Genomic DNA, 23,044 nt, shown 5'->3' with positions numbered 1-23,044 from the left:
CAGATGAGAAATAATAATCACAGAGTTAAAAGGTATCTTTGCATTAGATAGCTGTTCCCTTTTCTGGTGCATGCGTGCGTGCTCAGTCCCTTCAGTCATGTCCAACTCTTTGCGACCCTGTGAACCGTAGCCCACCAAGGTCCTCTGTCCATGGGATTCTCCAAGCAAGAATACTGGAGTGGGTTTGCCATATCCTCCTCCAGGGGATCTTCCCAACCCAGGGAAAGAATGTGCGCCTCCTATGTTTCCTGCATTGCAGGTGGATTCTTTGCCACTGGGAAGGCCCCTCCCTGGGAGTGCCCCTCCCTTTTTTGTTACCTCTTATGAAATACTTCTACCACCCAGGTGACATGTGATGGAGAAAAGACCGGCTGGGATTTACATCAACTCATCTGACCTCAAAGTGGCAATCGATTCCTAGATTCTCTCTATCCTGTAAAGTGCTGTGACCTACTAAAGGATACAGCACATTAGAAAATACTTCTTAGCTCTCAAAATAATTCTGAGTTTTAATTTTATACCACTGTTATCTTCTCTGAATGATATTGCACTGTGTCTCTATTTCAGAAATTGCTGATGTTCTTGTTAAGAAACTTGCTGAGCTACCTTTTATTGACTCAGCAAATATTTACTGGGAAAAAGGATCTCTGTTTTGATTACTGATAGATCTGTAGGTGCCTAGAGCACCTCCTTCAAACATAGTAGGTACTCAGTAAATGTTGGCAGATTAACAAATTTATTCAGTGCCTATAATGGATTAAGCTGTGTAGTGTGCAATATGTGGATCACGTCCCTGCCATTGTATAGTGTTCCAATTGGGCAGTTTTCAAAGCTGTTTTTCTTTATAGTGTGGTGGCAGTAATTAACTTTTAGAGATAGGTAAAATGAAAGATTTAGATAATGGTAAAAAAAATTATTATAACGCAGCATTCCTAAAAATACTTGAAATATTTAATTTGGATATTTAAGAGAAAATGGGAATCATTATTTAAAATACCTATATGAATTATGTGCCCAGTACCTTTTTTGTTTGCTTGTTTGTTAATGTTATTTTATTTGCCGAGAATTTCCATGGGTTTTATTCCTGAAATAAAAATATTTAATATTGTCATGTTAAATAATAATAATAACTCAGATATTGCTGACAAAATTTATTGAGTAGAATTGTTCCTTTTTTCTTCTCTACCCTTGAAGAAATGGAAGTATGTTTAATGTATTGGAGAAATGTAGCAATTATTAAAGAACTTTGAATTAAAAACTTCCTAAGACTAGTCATGGTAGAATGCAGAAATTTGGTGAACATTAACTGGTATGACATTTGCTAAGGCAGGTGGTAAATGTCAAAAAAGTATCCACTTGCCTTGTATGGCATGTATACACCAAGCCTGAGATGCATTGTGTCCCTGGGGTAATCATCCGAAATGCCTTTCATCTGTTTCACAGACTCAATCATGTACAGAAACTTTCACTCTAAGACCACACTGAAGACACATCTGTGCTTAAGAATGCATTTTTTAAAAACGTATACATATATATACACATACATGTGTGTGTGTGTCCATATTAAGTTCTTATTTAAAATAATCTGTCTTTTATAGCAGACTCTTGATTCTCATCAGGGTATATTCTCAACTCTTCTCTAATAGAGAAGTCACTTACTATGTAATATTGATACTTGAGAGAAAAGACTAAGTCATTTTTGTACATTTCCAGAAATCACTTACTTATTTCAGAAGAGGTTTGATAACCCAAATCAATTTTTATTTTAGTTAATTAATTTTAAAAAATGTTTTTTTGGTTGCACTGCACAGCTTGTTTGGATCTTAGTTCCTCGACCAGGAATTGAGCCCAGGCACCCAGCAGTGGAAGTGCAGAGTCCCAACTACTGGACCACCAGGGAATTCATTCAAATCAATCTTTTAATGAGGAGAGGATGTGTAGAAAGCATATTGTAGTAGAGACCTTCAAACACACACACTTTAGGCCTTTGGGTCATGAGAATCAGAACATCCCCTACAGTAAATCCTAGCTGTTTATTAGGAAAAGATAGCCATCAAATACAGAGTTAAGGGAACAGTTTGGAATCAGTATGTACACACTGCTAAATTTAAAATGGATAACCAACAAGGATGTACTGTATAGTACAGGGAACTTTGCTCAATGTCATGAGGCAGCCTGGAGAATATATACATGTATATGTATGGCTGAGTTGTTTTGTTATGCACCTGGAACGATCACAGCATTGTTAATCAGCTATATTTCTATATAAAATTAAAAGTTTTTAAAAAATAAAGAGTTGCTGAATGTGTGCCAAAGTGCTTAGAGGGAGAGCCAGGGGGACCCTGCAACAGTCTCCACTTAGGGCAAATGCTGCCCAAGTATTTTCAGTTCATGTCAGACAAGGTTTGGGGTGCTGGTTTGGTCTTAATCTAAAGAATACTCTGGCCCAGGCATTTGGCTCAATGTCACAATGTCTCATGTTTGAGTTGAGCTATGGAGAATTCACCTTAGAATGGAGCAAATTCCCTAGACCAGACTTCTATGAGCGTTGCACATTCAACAATAGACACTATTCTCAGTGATTACCAAGAATTCAATTACATGTCCTTTTCAGCACTAAAGGGCTGCGTCTTTAACATCAAAGTATGGCTTTGTGTTTGTCCATCACTCATCCTTTATGAATACTTTCTTTATATGCCTGTATCATATAAATATGTATGTGTATGGGGTGTGATTATGAAGCAATAAGACCTTCAAAAATGTATATACTGCAGTGTGTATGAACACTGTTCCCTTCTAAGTACAGACTTTTAAATTTTATGATGTATTGTGTTACAGGAAAAAGTGATAACAGATGAAATTATATAATTTGGATTTTATTTTCCTATTTAAAATAGATTTCAGTATTCATGTTGTTATAAGACTTAACAGAACAAAGATCAACTTAAAGATCATCTATATTAGTGTTATGTCTGAGACCTGGTCAAAGATATCTCTGGAAGCCAACCTAGTAAGGGAGAGGAAATCCTGCTGAGGCCTGGTGCCTTAACAACCTTCCCTGTAAGGAGTAATGCAGAGACAAAGAGGTTGATACCCTCTGCATCCAGGATTACCATAAGAGGCTCTGTTATTTCAGCAGTGCCAGCTTCAAGGTCTTCTGCCTTCTGGCATGTGAGCCATCCAAGAAAACCTTTATATGTGTTTTGCTTTTTTTTTAAAAGTATTTCTTCTTGGTCACCTATGTAATTGTGGATTTGTCTAAGTACCATGAATGTGTATTTCATCGACCAATTTGTTCTTTTATTCAGTATGTATGTGTTGAGCACCTGCTCACATAGTTTAGGAAAAATTTACTCTTTAGAACTAAACATCTTCATTGCTGATGGTATTCACAAGAATATGCAAAGACTTCTAAAGATAAATACCAAAAGAATTCCAAATAGGTTTGGGGCATCACTTGGAATAAGTATGTAGCATGAAGCTTCACAAGGAGGTAACTCTCATATCTATTTTAGCCCTAAAAGTTCTGGGATATACATGCATAGATTCCATATTCTAGTGCCACTTAAAAAAAAAAAAGTTTCTCTACTGTGTCCATTAGCCACATGTAAGTAGCTGGAGGCAGGGGAGGGAGAGGAATGTACGGAAATGTGTCTGACTTGGGATGTCTCGTTTTCCAGTATCCCTGCCAAGGGCTGGCAAGCCCAGAAAGGCAGAGGCTGGCACTGTTCCCTGTGGCGCTCCGCCCTTCATGGCATACCCCATCAGACGCCTGTTCTAGGCGTGACCCAGATTCCCTAGCTGATGCTTGGGTCCAGCAGTGCCCATCACGTTTTCTTTTTTGTTCCCTCATCTCTTTATCTCAAGTCTAGCTTAGCCATTAAGTTGTAAGAAATGCTCCAAAAGCCTGTGCCAAATTGTGTCTGCCCTTCTCGATGGCACACGCCCAACTGTCAGTTGACAGGTGGACACACCACCTGGGGAACAGTTATCTTCCTGCACCAGATGGAGTTTCACTGGTCCAGGAGAAGGCCCACGACTGGGCTGCTAGAACAGATGCTCTGCAGACAGTCTCTGGATCTCCGCTTTTCTCATCCTCCCATTGTTCCACCTTCTCTCACCGTGGGTGTAGATGTGAGTAGAGTTCTCTAGCATTCTAAGAGATTTCCAAACTTAAAATTTCTCTACTAAACGGATGTTTGAGAAACAAGCTTTAGCCCTCTAAAGCTTAAGAAAGAAAGTCTCTAAAAGCAGAGATATAGAAGTATGGAATTTGAATAGTGACCTTAAAAAACATAAGTTATGAAAACATTTGTATTAGCCATTGCCAAAAGGTTATTTGGCTGGTGTTGGGAGTGTTGACACTTTAACTGGCTTTTTCACCTCTCAATAGCTCAATTTGGATTTAAATCTATTTATGGTAAATGGTCACACAGAGAAAGTAGTATCTTCCATATTTCCGAAGTGTGGAAGAAAAAATTTTTGTGGTCTGATACATTTCCTTGTTTTATTATAAATAATTGAAAAAATGTGAAAGTGGATTCCTTTGATTTCCAACCTAGTACTTAAAAATTTTAGAGGAAATTTAATTTAGTGAAACTTGTTTTTCAAATAAGAAAAAAACCCAAATGTTTTCAATTTTGCCTTTCAGCCATAAACCATCTGCATTATGACAAATGACTCATCAATTTTAGTAAAAGGAGTCTAAATGTCCCATCTTGTTATAGCCCCTTGCAGTTGTGTTACAAAGATGTCTTGCAGCCTTCTACCTCATGCAAGGAAGGTGCCATGGCACATCATTTTTATCTCATCATTTTAAGGATTTTCTAATTGGCCTCCTGTTTCCTTTTTTCCTCTCTTTATCCTTCCTTCTGTCCTTCCTCCCATTCTTTCTTCCTTTTTCCTTCCTTCACTTATTGTGAAATACTATATTAAAAATGTGAAAAACATGTAGGACCATGTTTGTGGTTTAAAGAATAGTATAACAAATGCTAGCATCCCTGCATCTACATTCTAGAATAACACCTTATTCATCTCTGTGCCCTTTATTTGAATGTGCCTCGCTACCTCCCCATCCAAAAGCAATCACTGTCTTGAATTTTGTGTTGCCTATTTCCTTGCTTCCATCACCTCTGTATTACATAGTGCTGTGCCTGTTTTGACCTTTATGTAGGTTAAGAACTCACTGTGAAACATGTTCTGTGATTCTCTGTTGGTTCATGATTACGTTTTTTACGTTTTTTTGCAATGCATCCATGTTTATCACGGTGGCTATTATTCATTCCTTTTCATTGCTATATAATATTCTATCATATATCACTGTTCATCTACTCTACTCTTGATGTATATTTTCCATTGTTGTTTACATTGTTTGGATATTGAAGAAAACTGTTGTGAACATTTCTCAGTGTTTCTGATTTATACATACAAACATTTCATGATAGTATATACCTAAAGAATGTAAGGATTTTAAAGTACCTGCATATTCAACCTTATTAGGTACTACCGAGACATTTTCCAGAGTAGATGAAAATACCTTTTGTTCATATCCCTGTCAATATGTGGAATTATCTTGCTTTTTATATTTTGCCAATCTTTGTGCATAATTTGACATTTTATGTTAACATTTTATGTTATATCAGCAACATCTGATTGTTGCTGTTATATACAAGAAATGTACATTTATATATTTTTGTAGCCAGCAAACTTGCTAGACTTCCATCTTTATGATTTATCTGTATATTCTATGATTTTTCTGTGTGCATCAATTTCATCAGTAAATAACAGCTTGTTTCTTCCTATCTCTATGTTATTTCTATTCCCTTTTCTTATCTTCCTGCAGACTTGGGGCTTCAGGACAATTTTGAATAGAATTGGTGACAGCAAGTGTTCTCCTCTCCGTCTGACTTATAAAGGAGTGGCTTTGAAACATTTCCTCTTTAACGATAATGTTGGCTACAGGCTATTTATTTTATTTATTTATGTATGTATTTAGAAAAATGACTTTAATCCAGCAAAAGATGAAGGACATTCTTGCAAAAGCTGTCCTTTTCTATTGTGAAATAGATTTTATGATGAATGGATGTGGAAATTTATCCAGTGCTTTTTAAATTTTTGTTGGGAGAGTTATATGATTTTTCCTTATTAATAGTAACCTATTAATATGGTAAATTACCTAAATTTATTATCTAATATTTAATCACACTTGCATAGTTAGGTGTGATGGCCACAGAAGAAATGTCAGAAGTTCTCTGCTCTTAATTAACTTAAAGTCTAATTGAAGAGACAAAAAACATGATTAAAGAAAAGTTAATAGATGCCAGAAGGGTATGTTGTAATTATTTGCCACATTAATGGGGCTTTGAGTTCTTCTGGCAAAAACTACTATGGGCTGTATTGGACTGAGCCAGCTTCCTGCAGGGATTCTGGGGCTGAAGCTAGAAGAATGGCTATTGATCTTTTATGACCCTGAATAGCATTGCTTTGGTTTACCAAATTACATACCTGCTTTTTGAGATTTGAATACTGGTTTCAAGTCATCATTCACGTGGAGTCACTACTGCTTAGTGAGATTGCATTTGTCTGACAAAACCACTCTTAGGATCTACCCTGTTCCCAGCCAATATTTTGCTGCTGCTTAGTTTTTATGTCGTTAGTCCGATCCTGAATTTGCTGCTATAAAACAAGCTTCGTAAATATTTGGACTTTTTCCTCCCCTTAATAAACTATTTGATTTTCAAGGCTGATTGGAAAAGAAGTTAATTAAGAATGACTAAACAAACCATCATAAGGCACCGATAATAGGAATAGGACTCCAATTTGGTCCTGTGTAAATGACTAATCATACTTGCCCTCAGAAAGCTTCACACTGTCTACTGGGAAGTTTAAAATTCAGTGAGATTGGTACACTGTTGTCCTTGAACATCAAGTAATTAAGATTCTCATTTTTATCTCATTGGGGATGATTTTTGCCTCAGTGGTTTCAAGAAAGTTACTCTACCTCTGAACAGGCTGAGAAAATCATTTTACTGGGTAATGGGTCCAAGACAACAAGAAACTTAACTTTTCAGTGGCCAAAATAGTTTATTTTTTATTATTTTCTTTCAGAATTCTACTTGTACACATCTTTGTTTTTTGCTTGACACAGTCCTACAGGTTCTTCTTTTACAGTTCTTTACATTTTCTGTCATTCTCATCACATGTGTACCTACCCCAGTTTTGACAATCCTGTAAGACCTCTCCAGTCAGTGCTGCTGCCTTCCCATTCTTTTTGCCTTAATTTACTCATATCCTTCTGATAATTCCTCACTTTTAGAATGAGTTGTTTTTTCTTCCCTTGGTCTTTTTGTGTTTTGCTCTGTTCCCTATTCTCATTCTTTATTATCTTTACACATGCTTTTGGAAAGATCCGTGTTAGTTGGCAACATATCTGCCGCATTAACATGAACATTTTAATTGCTGGTGCCCAGGATGCATCACGTTTCTGTAGCTGTACAGTCAATCAGCTAATATACAAAATACAGTATTATGATTATACTTATTAACATTTGGAGCCTTTTAGTGTTGTTCCTGACAGCTGTAGGTGTGGTAACAGCATTTCTGGCTTCCTCCATTGTTGGCTTTGTAAGCATGGTAAATGCCAACAGAAACGAGTCACATGTTTAAATTTTAGCAGGCTGGAATATCTGTGGTAAATGCAGTTGTGCCCTAGTATCTCTGCCATTCCTTGTAGCTGTCCAAACCAGGGGTGCTGCTTCCTGAAAGTAGAGAAATCAAGGAATCCAACCATAACACGGTTTTGGTTTTTGCTCTTAAGATCTGGGACTGCAGAGTCCTAAAGTAGCAAAATATCATGGTTTTGTTTGAAAACTAAGCTACAGCCTCAAGTTGTGAGTAGTATCATCTAGGTTACCCTCAGACAACTTTCTTCTGCCTACTCAATTTTAAAATGAAAATAATATATTCATCCACACTTGAGGAAAATTTGAAAAAGGTCAGTGAAACTATAAAAATTATTTGGCTCTACAACTGGTTTTAGAGTTTGCATGTGTAAATTTTTTGCATTTAGACTGTGCATTTGTAAATTTCTTGTCTCTCCTCGATATCTTCATGTTTTGTCCTCTTTTCAAATCATTAAGTCACCTGCCTATACGAACTTGATTCTCATCTTTGTGAGAAGGAAAATCAAAGAAAAATGAAGGCCCAATTCATAGTACTTATCATTAGGCCTTATTTTTGCTTAATTCATTTGATTTCTTTTTATTCCTGGTTTAATGGGCTAGTGTAAATTTTTATGACTGATTGACATGCGTGGTTCATGAAGTGTTAGGATAGGTGGGGAGCAGTAATATTCATGGATTCCCCATGCTGTCTGGGGAGGTCATAAAATACACTGCAGTCAAGGTGAACAGTCATCACTTCAAGAAATCTCTTTACCTGAAAGACTGATAAAATTTACATTTGATGAATACACATTTAAGCCACTGCTAAATACATATGCATGAATTACACTTATTTACTAACCCCTTCATTTCTTGTACATCTTGAAGGAAGGCTTGTCTCAGGTTATGAAACATCTCTCTAAAGCCCTTATAAGTAGGGTGAGGCTATTTGCCTTTACAGAATTTTAGGACTAAAGAGTCATAGAGGAGATTTTGTTTAAAGCCTATAAATTCCAAAGTGATAATACATTTAAGTATACATCAGACCTGACCTAGATTAGTCTGAAGTGTCCAGATGATAAAGTCTTATGTGTGATACCCAGAGCCCTAGGCTACTCAGAGTTGAGTACTATAAAGGGTGAGTACTCAGGGTGTTAAATTTATAAGCCTTCCCAGTGAAAATCTTTCAGAGAAAATAGCAGTAGAAAATGTTCGAAAGGCCAAAGATGTCTGTATTTAAGAATGCAACTTAGAAAATGTTGGTCTAATAACTTTTACTGCAATTTACACGTGAATAGCTGAAGCAAATTTTAAAATGTTTTATATGCAGATGCCAGATATTTTATACCAATGCTAATCAAATTATTTGTGATAAAGGACTGACTCCTACCACCTCATCCCCAACCCAACACTGACCAGTACTCTTTATCTATATGTTCAGTGAGATGAGACCACTGATCACATATTTGGAAGTCACAGCCATGTCAAATGCTGTCAAACATCTTCTCAGTTCTTATTCTCTATTTCTGTACTTATTACGTCTGTAGCCTGGTCTGATTTTCAGATTATACTTTAAATAAGTGTTCTTGCCTGGAGAATTCCAGGGACGGGGGAGCCCGGTGGGCTGCCGTCGATGGGGCTGCACAGAGTCGGACACGACTGAAGTGACTTAGCAGCAGCAGCAGCATTGCTCTAAACTATAGCAAAGGAAAAAGAAATGAGATCAGTAGAAGTAAACTAATGTCAACAATAGATATGAACTGTGAAATTGAACTGTGAGACTAGTTACATGTTATTAAGTAAAATCAAAGATTATTCTGTGATTTATTTTAATCCCTGATAGCTTACCGAGCACTCTGAAGATCAGGGGTTAAGACAGTCCATTATTTCTTGCTGTTTCCATATTAGTAGTAGACAAGGTAGAAGTGTAGAATCATTTCACCCAAAGTGAATGAATTCAGCCTTTCCCAGAGTATAGTATCTGAGATGTATTTGTTCTATATTTCAGTGAAATGGTTTCTCAAATTTCATGGTTGTTTCTTATTAAAATCTGTGTATACATACACTCAGACATTAGCCAAAGCAATAATATCTGAACCATAAAACCGCCTCACTAAGGATTCATAAATATGAGCTCTCCCACCCAATCATTTTCAAATCATGTTTATCCCTTTAGCAGCTTCCAAGATGATGTTTTTCAACTCCCTTTACACCCTAAAAATTTGCTTGGATGAGTGAAATCAGTTGCCGTCCTCTTAGCCAGAACATGGTGCCACACCCTTGGCAGGTAGGCAATGTTGTCTTCATGTGTTTGCAAAATTTCTGAGCATTACCACTTTGTCCTCCAGGGAGCACTCAGTCCTCCCCCGTCAGCTTACAGTGCAGGAATGCCACAGGCACATCTAGCTCTGGAGGGAAAATGACAGTGTCAGGGCTCCCCCCAACTCTGTGCATGCAGAGTTCCTACAAAAATGATGGGGGTGATGGTGGTGGTGAGATGGAAGGGTGGACCCAGAGCTTGTTCTTTCTCCTGCACTTTTTCCCTCAAAAAAAAAAAGAAAGAAAGGTAAATTTAAATAGATCACTTTAAGTTACAGCCTCTGGATCTTTTCCAAAGAAAGTCAACACCACTGCAGTGGCCCCAAAACTATCCTATTCCTCCACCCCTGTGGGAGTGTCCAGATATCTAAGATTAGATGAGCCCAAGAATAGTCTTACCCCACCCAGCCATTCTATCAGCAGCCATCTGTGGCTTGAGAATCAGCTCCCATTCTGAGCCTTATGGTGTCCTTAGAGGCCTCAGAGAACACTTGTGGGTTTGGTCACATAAACCGAGAGTGCCAGGCTCACTCACTGAGGTGCAAGAGCATTCCAGAGTTTCCAGTGCCCTTCACTCCTGGCCTGGCCCATTTCCAGTGGTCCTCCTGAAAGGCTTCCTGATTCCCAGGAGGAGCTGTAACTCCTCCCCAAAACTAGAGGCTCAGCCTCTTGGTTCCCATAGTACCTTGGTTACAGGATAAACACTAGCAGTGTGGGGATTACTACCCCACATTGATCACTCAGTCCTCTTGTTGTCTGTATGATTAATTCCCACAACCCCCACCTTATTCCATTAAACACAGCACGTGTTTAATAAATCTGTTGAACAATGAATGAATGATTAGAATGATAAGCCTTGTTTGAAGTATTGTTACCCTTTAAAACAGAAAAACAAACAAAAAACTCCCCTATTAAACAGTTCAAATAATTGTTAACTGTTTTAAAGAACTCATAGTTCTATATGATTGTGGTCATTGTTACAATTCTAATCAATGATTTACTTCAGGAAGCTTATGAGCTGTAAATTTGGCAACCCGAATATCCAGTGTTTACCATATATCTATTAATACAATGAATGCATTTTTAAAAGCTTCTAAATAAGGAGAAATGATAGTTTCCCAAGATAATTTTTAAAGAAAAGCTTTTGACCAGAAGTAGCAATATGTGTCACATGTAACTATATCCAAATTCATTTTATTATCAGTATCCATCCAAAGCACATTTAATTCTTGCACAACCACCCCTACTACTATAAGTTAGTCGAATGAGCAGAGTACTCAGTCCTCATAGCATGGAATATTTAAGAAAAGCATTTAAAAATTAAAGTGTGCCAATGACTCTCTTCCTATTGCTTAGGACTTCTCTCTTGTTCCATGAGTCTCAATTATTAAAGTGACTACAGTGGCACTATGGATTTGCTACACAAACAGCCAGCAGAACTCATGAACCTTTCTCTGTCCTTTCTTCCTCTTTTTAAGTTGGAAGGCATTGCTCATGAACTGTAGTACTTTGATTTGTTCCATTGACAGTAGAAAGACAGCATGGTTATTTCTTGCCCGATAAATCAAGTCCCATTGTCAGATCTAACTACTGGGAAAGAGAAATGCACTGTGTGAATCTCTAACTTCTAGACATAGCCCATTTGCTTACATAATCTTCTTTATGTTTCCCTTAGGTATTTTCACCCTCAAATATGGAGGTATATAGGTCTTTATCAATGTCTTAAAGTTTTCCCATATTTTTAAGAAAGGTAGCCACTCATCCAAAGTCAGAAATAAAATGGCAGAATTCCTTGCAATCTGGATCTTTTAACATGTCCAATTCTTCAGCAACTTCTGTTTCTTTAAGATCCTATTTAATGAAGAGGTTTGATGAGATTTGCACATGATATTTTTTCCCCTCTAAATAATGGGCTTCAGAAGGAAGAACTAGGCAGCAACTGAAGCCTTGGCTCCCTTCTCTGCACTTCAAACGTACAAGAGCCATGTAGTCTCTGAGACCAGTAGGAGAAAAACAGCATCTTTGGTATAAAGTTGGGGTGCCTTCTTCCTGTCTCAGCTGAGAGTAGTTGAGTAGATGAGTGTCTTTAGTGTATCAAGGGCAGACAGAATATATTCAACTTAGAGCAGCCACTGCAGTGAAAAGAGATGATTTTCTTTTTATAATGATGCAAAAATTTCTATAAGACTGTTTTTCCTTTCCAATATGCATGTCTATCATACATACATGTGTATGTATTTGTGAGTTTCAAATAGATACAGCTTAGCATTATTGTTTATCATCTTATGGTAATTTCTCAAGAGCCTATAAGGAAAGATCATAAAGCCTGAACATTCCCTTTGAAAGTGTTTTAGGATTTTAATGCAATAGTTTTGTATTCAATAGTGGAGCATTTTCCTGTTTCTTCCATTACGCAGAAGATGCGGTAAGTTGATTGGCATTCAAGAATCAAGTTGGATAAGAAATACTCAACTTTAATTAAGATTAGAAGCACACATTGGGGTGGAGAGCCTCACACCATGAGAAGCCCTGAAAAGTTAGGACTGGTTGAGGGGGACCCATGTCTTCCTTCTGTAGAACATAATAAATGCATCAAGGGAATGGTTGTCAGGGACTGTTTCAGTTCTTTCTTAAACTGAATATGTTTGTTATACAATCCCATTTTAACTCATTAGTGGAATACACAAGAAACAATTCTTTCAAATAGACTAAATACTTTTAATTGCTTTTAAAATTTAGTTTAAAGTTTTCAAACTAAGGCTAGGTAGAAATCACAAAAGAACCAATAACTAAACACACACAAACTTTATATAATAGTACACTTTCATGAATGACATAGGATATGAATCTTCTTTAAGCTATGCACTGAATTATGTCCCCTCAAAATCCATATGCTGAAGCCCTAACCAGAAATGTGACTTTATTTTATGAGGTAATTAATTTTAAAGGAGGTCATAAGGGTGAGGTCTCCTAATCCAGTGGAATAGGTGGCCTTTTAGTAAGAGGAAAAGAGACCTCACCACTCCCTACACCCCTGCAAGGGTACAGCAAGAAGGTAGCCATTTGGAAGCCAGGAAGAAAGCCTTCACCAGAAACTAACCACGGTGGTACCTTGATTTTTGGACTTTTCTACCCTCCAGAACTGTGAGAATTAAATTTCTGTTGTTTAAGCCACCAAGTCACTGTGATATTTTGTCATGGCAGTTCAAACAGACTAAGCAACTTACAGTCTTGAAAATGGAAAAACTTTCAGGTCTCCATCCTCTTCCAGTCAGTGATATTTGTTTCGTCTCCACTGCTCCTTTGTGACATTTAAAGGATATGATGCTTCTGTAGCACTGAGCTGGATTTGCTCTAGTGAATAAACTTCTCAGGATTCTTTTTTCACTCCCTCTTTGATATTTTATGAATTTTGAACATGAATATTTATTTGAAATTAATGTTTAAGTACTTGGTTTTAACATGTTTCCATGATTATTTCAAGTGATGTTAAGGAAAAAAAGTACAAAACTTCAGGCCTCTTTTTTAAATTGGGGTTGGTAAGGACATGATTCAAGCAAAAATGATTTTATTGTCCTATCTAAATGCCTACTTAAAAAAATCATTGAAAGGCCGAAATTGTCCACCTCCCAAGGCAAATTTGAAGAATCGCACATAAAAATGAAAAGCTTGAGTAAGTAACCAAGTCCGGTGCCCTATGCACCCAACAGTACCAAGTGAATTCTCTGCTTGGCAACGACGACTTTCACATCTCCCCTCAACTCTCCACCTTGCTTGGGTGAAATTTCTAAATACTTTACATCTTCAGGAATATTCTAGTTGTAGAGAGTACCTAAACCTGTCTCAAGTGTAGAATTTCTTGATCTTGTTTTATTGAAAATGATGATACCTTCGTAGAAGTACTTTGTAATTCAAGGAACTAATACAGGACCTTGTTCATAGAAAATGCTCAGAGAAGGTTGTTTCTTACAAGATTAAATAAACAGACATTTAAAAATTCATTTTATTTTGAATTTTTGGTGTTTTAACACAGTTCACATCACTACCCTATACCCTTTGCCCAATTTCCTACAGACTATCTGTCTGCCTACCTACTTCATTTAGAAAGAATACCTAGAAAGGGGGATTTTTTTATATTTGTTTCTTCCCTCATCAACATTTCTTAATTTTACTACATTTAAAAAATAAAAGGAGGGGTTATTCGAAATGAGTTTCAGAAAGTGTTGATATTATTTAGGTTTTAAGTTATTTTGTAGGTTTGCCTGAAAAGAATAATTTTCAGGCAGAGGAATTCTGCATTAGCACTTAATGTGGGACGTATTTGCCTGTTGCTTGGTTCTCTGTTAAGATTCATGGTTATATTCATTTTCTTTCAGTTCTTTATTCTGTGGTTATTGGGTTGGATGGTTTTGGTTCTGTTCAACAATGGATGCTTTGAGTAAAGAACTTCAATGCATAATTATTCAATGAAATCATAGTGAAGTGATGAGATGACAAAAAGCCAACTTATTTTCAGGAACTAAAAATAATGCTAAAATATAAGCATTAATCCTTACTTGAATATTCCAGCATCTGACTTTTTCCTGATCATTTTACATGTTTATATAAAGTATAATTTAAGATTAAAAATTTTTGAAATATTACTTGCTATTCAACTTTAAATATCATTTCCTTTCTAAGTACTAAATTTGATATTTTAATGAAATCTAAAACTACTGAATTCTTTGCATTAAATAAGGGATTGCTAGCAATCCACTTAAAAATAATATCACTCCTTTGTCACTTTAGTTTAGTGATACTTTACAATAGCACTTAATCATAATAAAAATTTTAAATGGTTACACTGATTTTCATGCTGTTGGGTTCACTCTGATAGTGAGTTAGCTTATATGTAATAATTTTTCTTTATGATATAATATATTCACTAAAGCATTTTTGGTAATTGGAAATGATGCTCGTTCTACTTGTGTGGTTTAGAAAATGTGCATCAGTCTGTCTTTATGAGAATAGTCATTGTAACTTAGTGTTAGGAAGGTCAGTAATTTTGGAGGGAACTTCTGTCTTATTTCATCTTTTCAGGAAGTGATAGGAAAAGGGTTGAATATTTGCAGTGGGCCAGTGCTATTAAAAAGCAGAGACATTACTTTGTCAACAAAGGTCCATCCTTGCAAGGCTATGGTTTTTCCAGTAGTCATGTGTGGATGTGAGAGTTAGACTACAGAGAAAGCTGCGTGCCGAAGAATTGATGCTTTTGAACTGTGGTGTTGGTGAAGACTCTTGAGAGTCCCTTGGACTGCAAGGAGAAGCAACCAGTCCATTCTAAAAGAGATCAGTCCTGGGTGTTCACTGGAAGGACTGATACTGAAGCTGAAACTCCATACTTTGGCCACCTCATGCGAAGAGCTGACTCATTAGAAAAGACCCTGATGCTGGGAAAGATTGAGGGCAGGAGGAGAAGGGGATGACAGAGGATGAGATGGTTAGATGACTCAATGGACACAAGTTTAGGAAACTCTGGGAGTTGGTGATGGATAGGGAGGCCTGGTGTGCTGTGGTTCATGGGGTTGCAAAGAGTTGGACATGACTGAGCAACTAAACTGAACTGACTACTTTTAACACTATGGAGCTCTAGTATACCTTCTTATATACATCTAAATAGAAGTTTAAATAAAACTCATTCAGAAGGCGAGTCATTGAGCTTCAGGTGTATGTCATTTGGTGACTTGAAGGTTTCCATGTTTATGAGTTCAAGTTGTTTCTTTACTTACAGCATTGGACAGTGAATTATTAATACAGACAGTGAGTGGAGCCATATTACTGTCTGGCTTCTTAAGTATTTTAATCTTTACTGTTAGTCACGTCACACTGTGGAGTAAGCACTATATTATATTCAAAGCAAAAGCTTTTCTGAGTATTTTTCATTAATTGTGATACATCTGATGCTTAGGAGAAAATTGGATTCAGCTTCAAGAGAAAAACTCAATAATTTGGTCATAAGGAATAACTTACTGTGTTTGCCTTTTCTTTTTTTGACATATTAACCTTAAAATGGCATCATATGTAATGGACAAATAAAATTAAATTCAAGGGAATCTTATGTGGGCAGTCAGTCCCTTTAAATACTACAAATTCTGTTGTTTTAAAGAATTAATTCAGAGCTTACTGAGAGTCAACGTAATCAATTAGCATAATTCAAGAAGACACTGTCATCTTGTGTTTTTCTTATAATGCTTTATTAATACATGTTTTGAAAGGGATGGTTTCTTAGATTCCAGAATATGCCAAAATGGTCACAAATGTAAAATGTCTTTTGAAATGCAGTTAAAAATATAAGGTCAAGATTGACCCCTCCACTCAGCCCTCTCCCACCTTACTTTGGGGTAAAGACCTCCTGTCGTTCCCAAGTAACAAAAGACAGCACACCTGGATTGGGGTTTACATTTTAAAACAGAATGTTGGGAAAAAGTCTGAAGCTATTTATCCATTATCAGGGCTTACTGTCTTATCAGTTGCTTTTTACAGACCCAAGACATTACTAGAACATTTAATGAAAATGTTCAGACATTTTTTCCCTTGAAACAGTGAGTTTTCCCCAGTGATGTCTGATATGGAACACTAAATTCCTTCATATCTTTTAAATATTTTATGCTTTGTTGTTTGGAAGGCAGGTATCTCTGTTGTGAATTTATTACATTTACTCAGTTTCTGAGTTCATTTTTCTAAGGAATGCTTCCATGGAGTGGACAGTCACCACTCCAGTCTGTCTTCCAGGACTACCCCTTGAACAGCTTGATGAACTGTCCAAAAGGATGAATTTCTATTTTGGCATTTTGTGTCACTTCTTTGAATCCAAGTTTTCTGTGTTATTTTCAAGATATTCCTACCACGTTTTTTGATAAACCTGTGTGCCTGTCAAGAAGCAACAGTTAGAACTGGACATGAAACTGCAGACTGGTTCCAAATTGGGAAAGGAGTACGTCAAGGCTGTATATTGTCACCCTACTTATTTGATGTATATGAAGAGTACATCATGCAAAATGCTAGGCTGGATGAAGCATAAGCTGGAATCAAGATTGCTGGGAGAAATATCAATAACCTCAGATGTACAGATGACACCACCCTTATGGCAGAAAGTAAAGAGGAACTAAAGAGCCTCTTGATGAAAGTGAAAGAACAGAGTGGAAAAGTTGGCTTAAAATTCAGTATTCAAAAAACTAAGATCATGGCATCTGGTCCATCACTTCATGGCAAATAGATGGGGAAACAATGGAAACAGTGAGAGACTATTTTCTTAGGCCTCAAAATCGCTGCAGATGGTGACTGCAGCAATGAAATTAAAAGACGCTTACTCCTTGGAAGAAGCGCTATGACAACCCTAGACAGCATATTAAAAAGCAGAAACATTACTCTACCAACAAAGGTCCATCTAAAATCTATGGTTATTCCAATAGTCATGTATGGATGTGAAATTTGGACTATAAAGAAAGCTGAGCACTGAAGAATTGATGGCTTTCGAACTGTGGTGTTGGAGAAGACTCTTGAGAGTCTTTTGGACTGCAGGAGATCCAACCAGTCAATCCTAAAGGATATCAGTCCTGAATATTCATTGGAAGGATTGATGCTGAAGCTCTAATGATTTGGCCACTTGATGTGAAGCACTGACTCATTGGAAAACACCCTGATGCTGGCAAACATTGAAGGCAGGAAGAGAATAATGGCAGACGATGAGATGGTTGGATGGTATCACCGACTCAATGGACATGAGTTTGAGCAAGCTCCAGGAGTTGGTGATAGGGAAGTCTGGCATGCTGCAGTCCATGGAGTCACAAAGAGTTAGACATGACTAAATGACTAAATTGACTGAATGGTTGGCTAGTAGTCCTTTGGATGACTTCTTCAAGAGCAGAGGAACCCTTTTAAGGAATAACAGTGATGTCTGCCTCCATGGATATTTTATGCACAGTCTGGAGGATTTACAAAAGACCACTCTTACCCAGTTAACACTATGAATATTATGAGTTCACTCAGTTTCATCTTTTGAGTGTTGTTGCTATGTATCAATGTCTCTAAGATCCATTAGAACTTAGCACCTTTTAACAAAGATGTCGACTAAAAATGGAATGCATAGACCTTGGGAACATGATTTTTATAAGATTCTTTTTTAAATTGTGGTTTAATTCTATGATGAGGATCACCTTCTCAAAGATAGTTTACATGTGTTTTTTGTCACTGTTTCAGAGTTTATCACAAAGGCTTTAGTTTTGATATATATTAATTATATGCATTAAAGGAAATATCAACAACTTCAGATATGCAGATGATACCACTCTAATGGCAGAAGGTGAAGAGGAATTAAAAAGCCTCTTGATGAAGGTGAAAGAGGAGAGAGAAAAAGCTAACTTAAAACTCAACATTCAAAAAACTAAGATCATGGCATCTGACCCTATTACTTCATGGCAAATAGATAGGAAAAAGTGGAAGCAGTGACAGATTTTCTTTTCTTGGGCTCCAAAATCACTGCAGATGATTACTGCAGCCATGAAATTAAAAGATGCTTGTTCCTTGGATGGAAAGCTATGAGAGAACTAGACAGTGTATTCCCTGATAACTCAGTTGGTAAAGAATCTGCCTGCAATGCAGGAGATCCCTGTTTCAATTTCTGGGTAAGGAAGATCTGCTGGAGAAGGGATAGGCTGCCCACTACAGTATTCTTGGGCTTCTCTTGTGGCTCAGGTAGTAAAAAATCTGCCTGCAATGTGGGAGACTTGGGTTTGATCCTGGGTTGGAAAGATTCCCTGGAGAAGGGAAAGGCTACCCACTCCAGTATTCTGGCCTAGAGAATTCCATGAACTGTAAAGTCCATAGGATGGCAAACAGTTGGACACGACTGAGCAGCCTTCACTTTCAGACAGCGTATTAGAAAGAGAGACATCACTTTGCCAACAGAGATATAGATAGTTAAAGCTGTGGTTTATCTTGTAGTCATGTATGGATGTGAGAGTTGGACCATAAAGAAGCCTGAGTTTCTTTAGCCTTACCTTTAGGCTGAGAAGAAGAATTGATGCGTTCAAAATTGTGGTGCTGGAGAAGACTCTTGAGAGTCCCTTGTACAGCAAGGGGATCAACCCAGTCAATCCTGAAGGAAATCAACTCTGAATACTCATTGGAAGGACTGATCGTGAAGCTGAAGCTCCAATACTTTGGCCACCTGATGTGAAAAGCCAGCTCATTGAAAAGGACTCTGATGCTGGGAAAGATTGAAGGCCGAAAGAGAAGGGGGTGACTGAGGATGAGATGGTTGGATGACACCACTGACGCAATGGACATGAATTTGAGCAATGTCCAAGAAATAGTGGAATCCTGGAATGCTGCAGTCCAGGGGGGCGCAAAGAGTTAGACATGACTTAGTGACTGAACAATAACAGCAAATGCATTAGTAACTATTTCATCAGAAATATCACCCTGATTTCTTTATTTGCTTTTGAGTGTCATGTATATATGTGAGAGTTGGACTGTGAAGAAAGCTGAGCACCGAAGAATTGCTGCTTTTGAACTGTGGTGTTGGAGAAGACTCTTGAGAGTCCCTTGGACTGCAAGGAGATCCAACCAGTCCATCCTAAAGGAGATCAGTCCTGGGTGTTCATTGGAAGGACTGATGCTGAAGCTGAAACTTCAATACTTTGGCCACCTCATGCAAAGAGTTGACTCATTGGAAAAGACCCTAATGCTGGAAGGGACTGGAGGCAGGATGAGAAGGGGATAACAGAGGATGAGATGGCTGGATGGCATCCCCAACTCGATGGAAATGGGTTTGGTTAAACTCCAGGAGTTGATGATGGACAGGGAGGCCTGGTGTGCTGTGATTCATGGAGTTGCAAAGAGTCGGACACGACTGAGCGACTGAACTCAACTGATTGGTCAGGAACTATGTAAGTTATTTGTTTAATCCTCATACCAACCTGTGGTGTGTGTGTGTAAATTATACACAACCCATACATATACTCTTTTGCAGATATGTAATTTATTATGGATTCAGTTCAGTTCAGTCGCTCAGTCGTGTTCGACTCTTTACAACCCCATGAATCGCAGCACGCCAGGCCTCCCTGTTCATCACCATCTCCCAGAGTTCACCCATCCAGCCATCTCATCCTCGGTTGTCTCCTTCTCCTCCTGGCCCCAATCCCTCCCAGCATCAAAGTCTTTTCCAATGAGTCAACTCTTCTCATGAGGTGGCCGAAGTACTGGAGTTTCAGCTTTAGCATCATTCCTTCCAAAGAAAATCCAGGGTTGATCTCCTTCAGAATGGACTGGTTGGATCTCTTTGCAGTCCAAGCGACTCTCAAGAGTCTTCTCCAACACCACAGTTCAAAAGCATCAATTCTTTGGCGCTCAGCCTTCTTCACAGTCCAACTCTCACATCCATACATGACCACAGGAAAAACCATAGCCTTGACTAGACGGACCTTAGTCGGCAAAGTAATGTCTCTGCTTTTGAATATACTATCTAGGTTGGTCATAACTTTTCTTCCAAGGAGTAAGCGTCTTTTAATTTCATGGCTGCAATCACCATTGGCAATGATTTTGGAGCCCCCAAAAATAAAGTTTGACACTGTTTCCCCATCTATTTGCCATGAAGTGATGTGACCAGATGCCATGATCTTCGTTTTCTGAATGTTGAGCTTTAAGCCAACTTTTTCGCTCTCCTCTTTCACTTTCATCAAGAGGCTTTTTAGCTCCTCTTCACTTTCTGCCATAAGGGTGGTGTCATCTGCATATCTGATGTTACTGATACTTGTCCCGGCAGTCTTGATTCCAGCTTGTGTTTCTTCCAGTCCAGCGTTTCTCATGATGTACTCTGCATAGAAGTGAAATAAGCAGGGAGACAATATACAGCCTTGACGTACTCCTTTTCCTATTTGGAACCAGTCTGTTGTTCCATGTCCAGTTCTAACTGTTGCTTCCTGACCTGCATGCAGATTTCTCAAGAGGCAGGTCAGGTGGTCTGGTAGTCCCATCTCTTTCAGAATTTTCCACAGTTGATTGTGATCCCCACAGTCAAAGGCTTTGGCATAGTCAATAAAGCAGAAATAGATGTTTTTCTGGAACTCTCTTGCTTTTTCCATGATCCAGCGGATGTTGGCAATTTGATCTCTGGTTCTTCTGCCTTTTCTAAAACCAGCTTGAACATCAGGGATAGATATCAGAAAACTAATATATTGAAAGACAAACTACAGAATCAGTGTACAAACCCAGGCTGCTTGATTCCAGATCTTGAGACTGTTCTTTCATAGTCCATAAACTTCATTTTACTACATTTTATAGGGTACTCAAGTTTTTAGCCTGATGTTAAGTTTATAATTTAGAAAGTGAAAGTGAAGTCGCTTAGTCATGTCCGACTCTTTGTCACCCCATGGACTGTAGCCGACCACGTTCCTCCGTCTGTGGGATTTTCCAGGCAAGAGTACTGGAGTGGGTTGCCATTTCCTTCTCCAGAGGATCTTCCCATCCAAGGTTAAATATAATTATGACTTTTAATTTCCTCATAAATATATTATAGTTTATTTATAAGGAAATATATATTATTAACTCAAACTGTCTTGCTCTGATTTCTATTTGTTTTCTTGTTTGGGCTGTTTTATGACTAAAATCTTAAATGCACAGTATAGAAGAATCAAGAAAAAAATAGTATTAGTTAAAATCTCATGTAATTCCATATGAGAAAGCTTTATGTCTACTTGAGGGAGAACATATCAGTCTCTTCAAGTTCCTTGTTTGACAAGGGACACTAGCAGTATCTTAAGGTTGAGAGAAACCCTTGTATTCTCCCTAACTTGGCAGAGATGGTGAACATTGACTTTTACTATCTAAATAAGAAATTCTCTTAATCTGAGGTCAGGAGACTCTAACTGATTTAAGAGCAGTATGGTAGGATGGTAACGCCTAACTTTTCTTGCTCTTCTGTATTCAGTGCTGAGTTTCATTCTGTCGGGGCTGCTTTTCCGTTTTTCTGAACGTGTTTTTCTTCTACTTACTGGAGCTTAGAATCTTTTGGTACTTAGGTTTCCCCTTAACTTATCAGATCCACCTAATAATATGTATATTTAGACCTTTTGTATCCCGCAAAGACATAAAACCCCTGGAGATGTAAAGGACTAAGAGACTAAAAAGACATGCTAACTTTGTGAAGGTTGCTATCATTGAGACATTGGATGGTGAGTGTTTACTTATTTAAAATTCTTTTTGTTGTTGTTGTTCAGTTGCTGAGTCCTGTCCTACTCTTTTTGCAACCCCATGAACTGCAGCACGCCAGCCTTCCCTGTCCTTTACTGTCTCCTGGAGCTTGCTCAAACTCCTGTCCATTGGATTGGTGATGCCATCCAACCTTCTCAGCCTCTGTCACCCCCTTCTCCCCCTGCCCTCAGTCTTTCCCAGCATCAGGGTCTTTCCCAGCGAGTCGGCTCTTCACATCAGGTTGCCAGATTATTGGAGCTTCAGTGTCAGCATCAGTCCTTCCAACATTCAGGGTTTTGATTTCCTTTAGGATTGACTGGTTTGATCTGCTTGCTGTCCAAGGGACTCTCCAGAGCCTTCTCCAACGCCACAATTTGAAAGCATCAATTCTTCGATGCTCAGCCCTCTTTATGGTCCAACTGTCACATCCGTACATGACTACTGGAAAACATCGTAGCTTTTACTATCTAGGTCTCTGTCGGCAAAGTGATGTCTCTGCTTTTTAATATGCTGTCTAGGTTTGTCATAGCTTTCCATCCAAGGAGCAAGCATCTTTTAATTTCATGGCTGCAGTTACCATCTGCAGTGATTTTGGAGCCCAAGAAAATAGAATCTGTCACTGTTTCCACTTTTTCCCCATTCATTTGTCCTGACTTGATGGGACTGGATGCCGTGATCTTAGTTTTTTGAATGTTGAGTTTTAAGCCAGGTGTTTCACTCTCTTTTTTCGCTTTCATCAAGAGGCTCTTTAGTTCCTCTTCACTTTCTGCCATTAGAGTGGTATCATCTGCATATCTGAGATTGTTGATATTTCTCCCGGCAATCTTGATTTC

The 23,044-nt window shown here is 38.0% G+C and overlaps 1 protein-coding gene and 1 long non-coding RNA gene across 2 annotated transcripts in view; both read left to right on the top strand.

Annotated features, from left to right (window-relative positions):
• Positions 1 to 23,044, top strand: part of ARL15 (ADP ribosylation factor like GTPase 15) — a 466,828-nt gene that overhangs the window by 260,959 nt on the left and 182,825 nt on the right. The gene's annotated exons all lie outside the window — the stretch shown is intronic.
• LOC120879501 lies at positions 6,010 to 10,227 on the top strand. Its single transcript, XR_005724802.1, has 2 exons — positions 6,010 to 9,241; positions 9,347 to 10,227. It is a non-coding gene; the product is annotated as an uncharacterized LOC120879501 (long non-coding RNA).

The sequence above is a fragment of the Oryx dammah genome, unplaced genomic scaffold, assembly GCF_014754425.2.
Source record: "Oryx dammah isolate SB20612 unplaced genomic scaffold, SCBI_Odam_1.1 HiC_scaffold_20, whole genome shotgun sequence".
Taxonomy (NCBI): domain Eukaryota; kingdom Metazoa; phylum Chordata; class Mammalia; order Artiodactyla; family Bovidae; genus Oryx; species Oryx dammah.
This window is presented reverse-complemented; position numbering and strand designations above follow the sequence as displayed.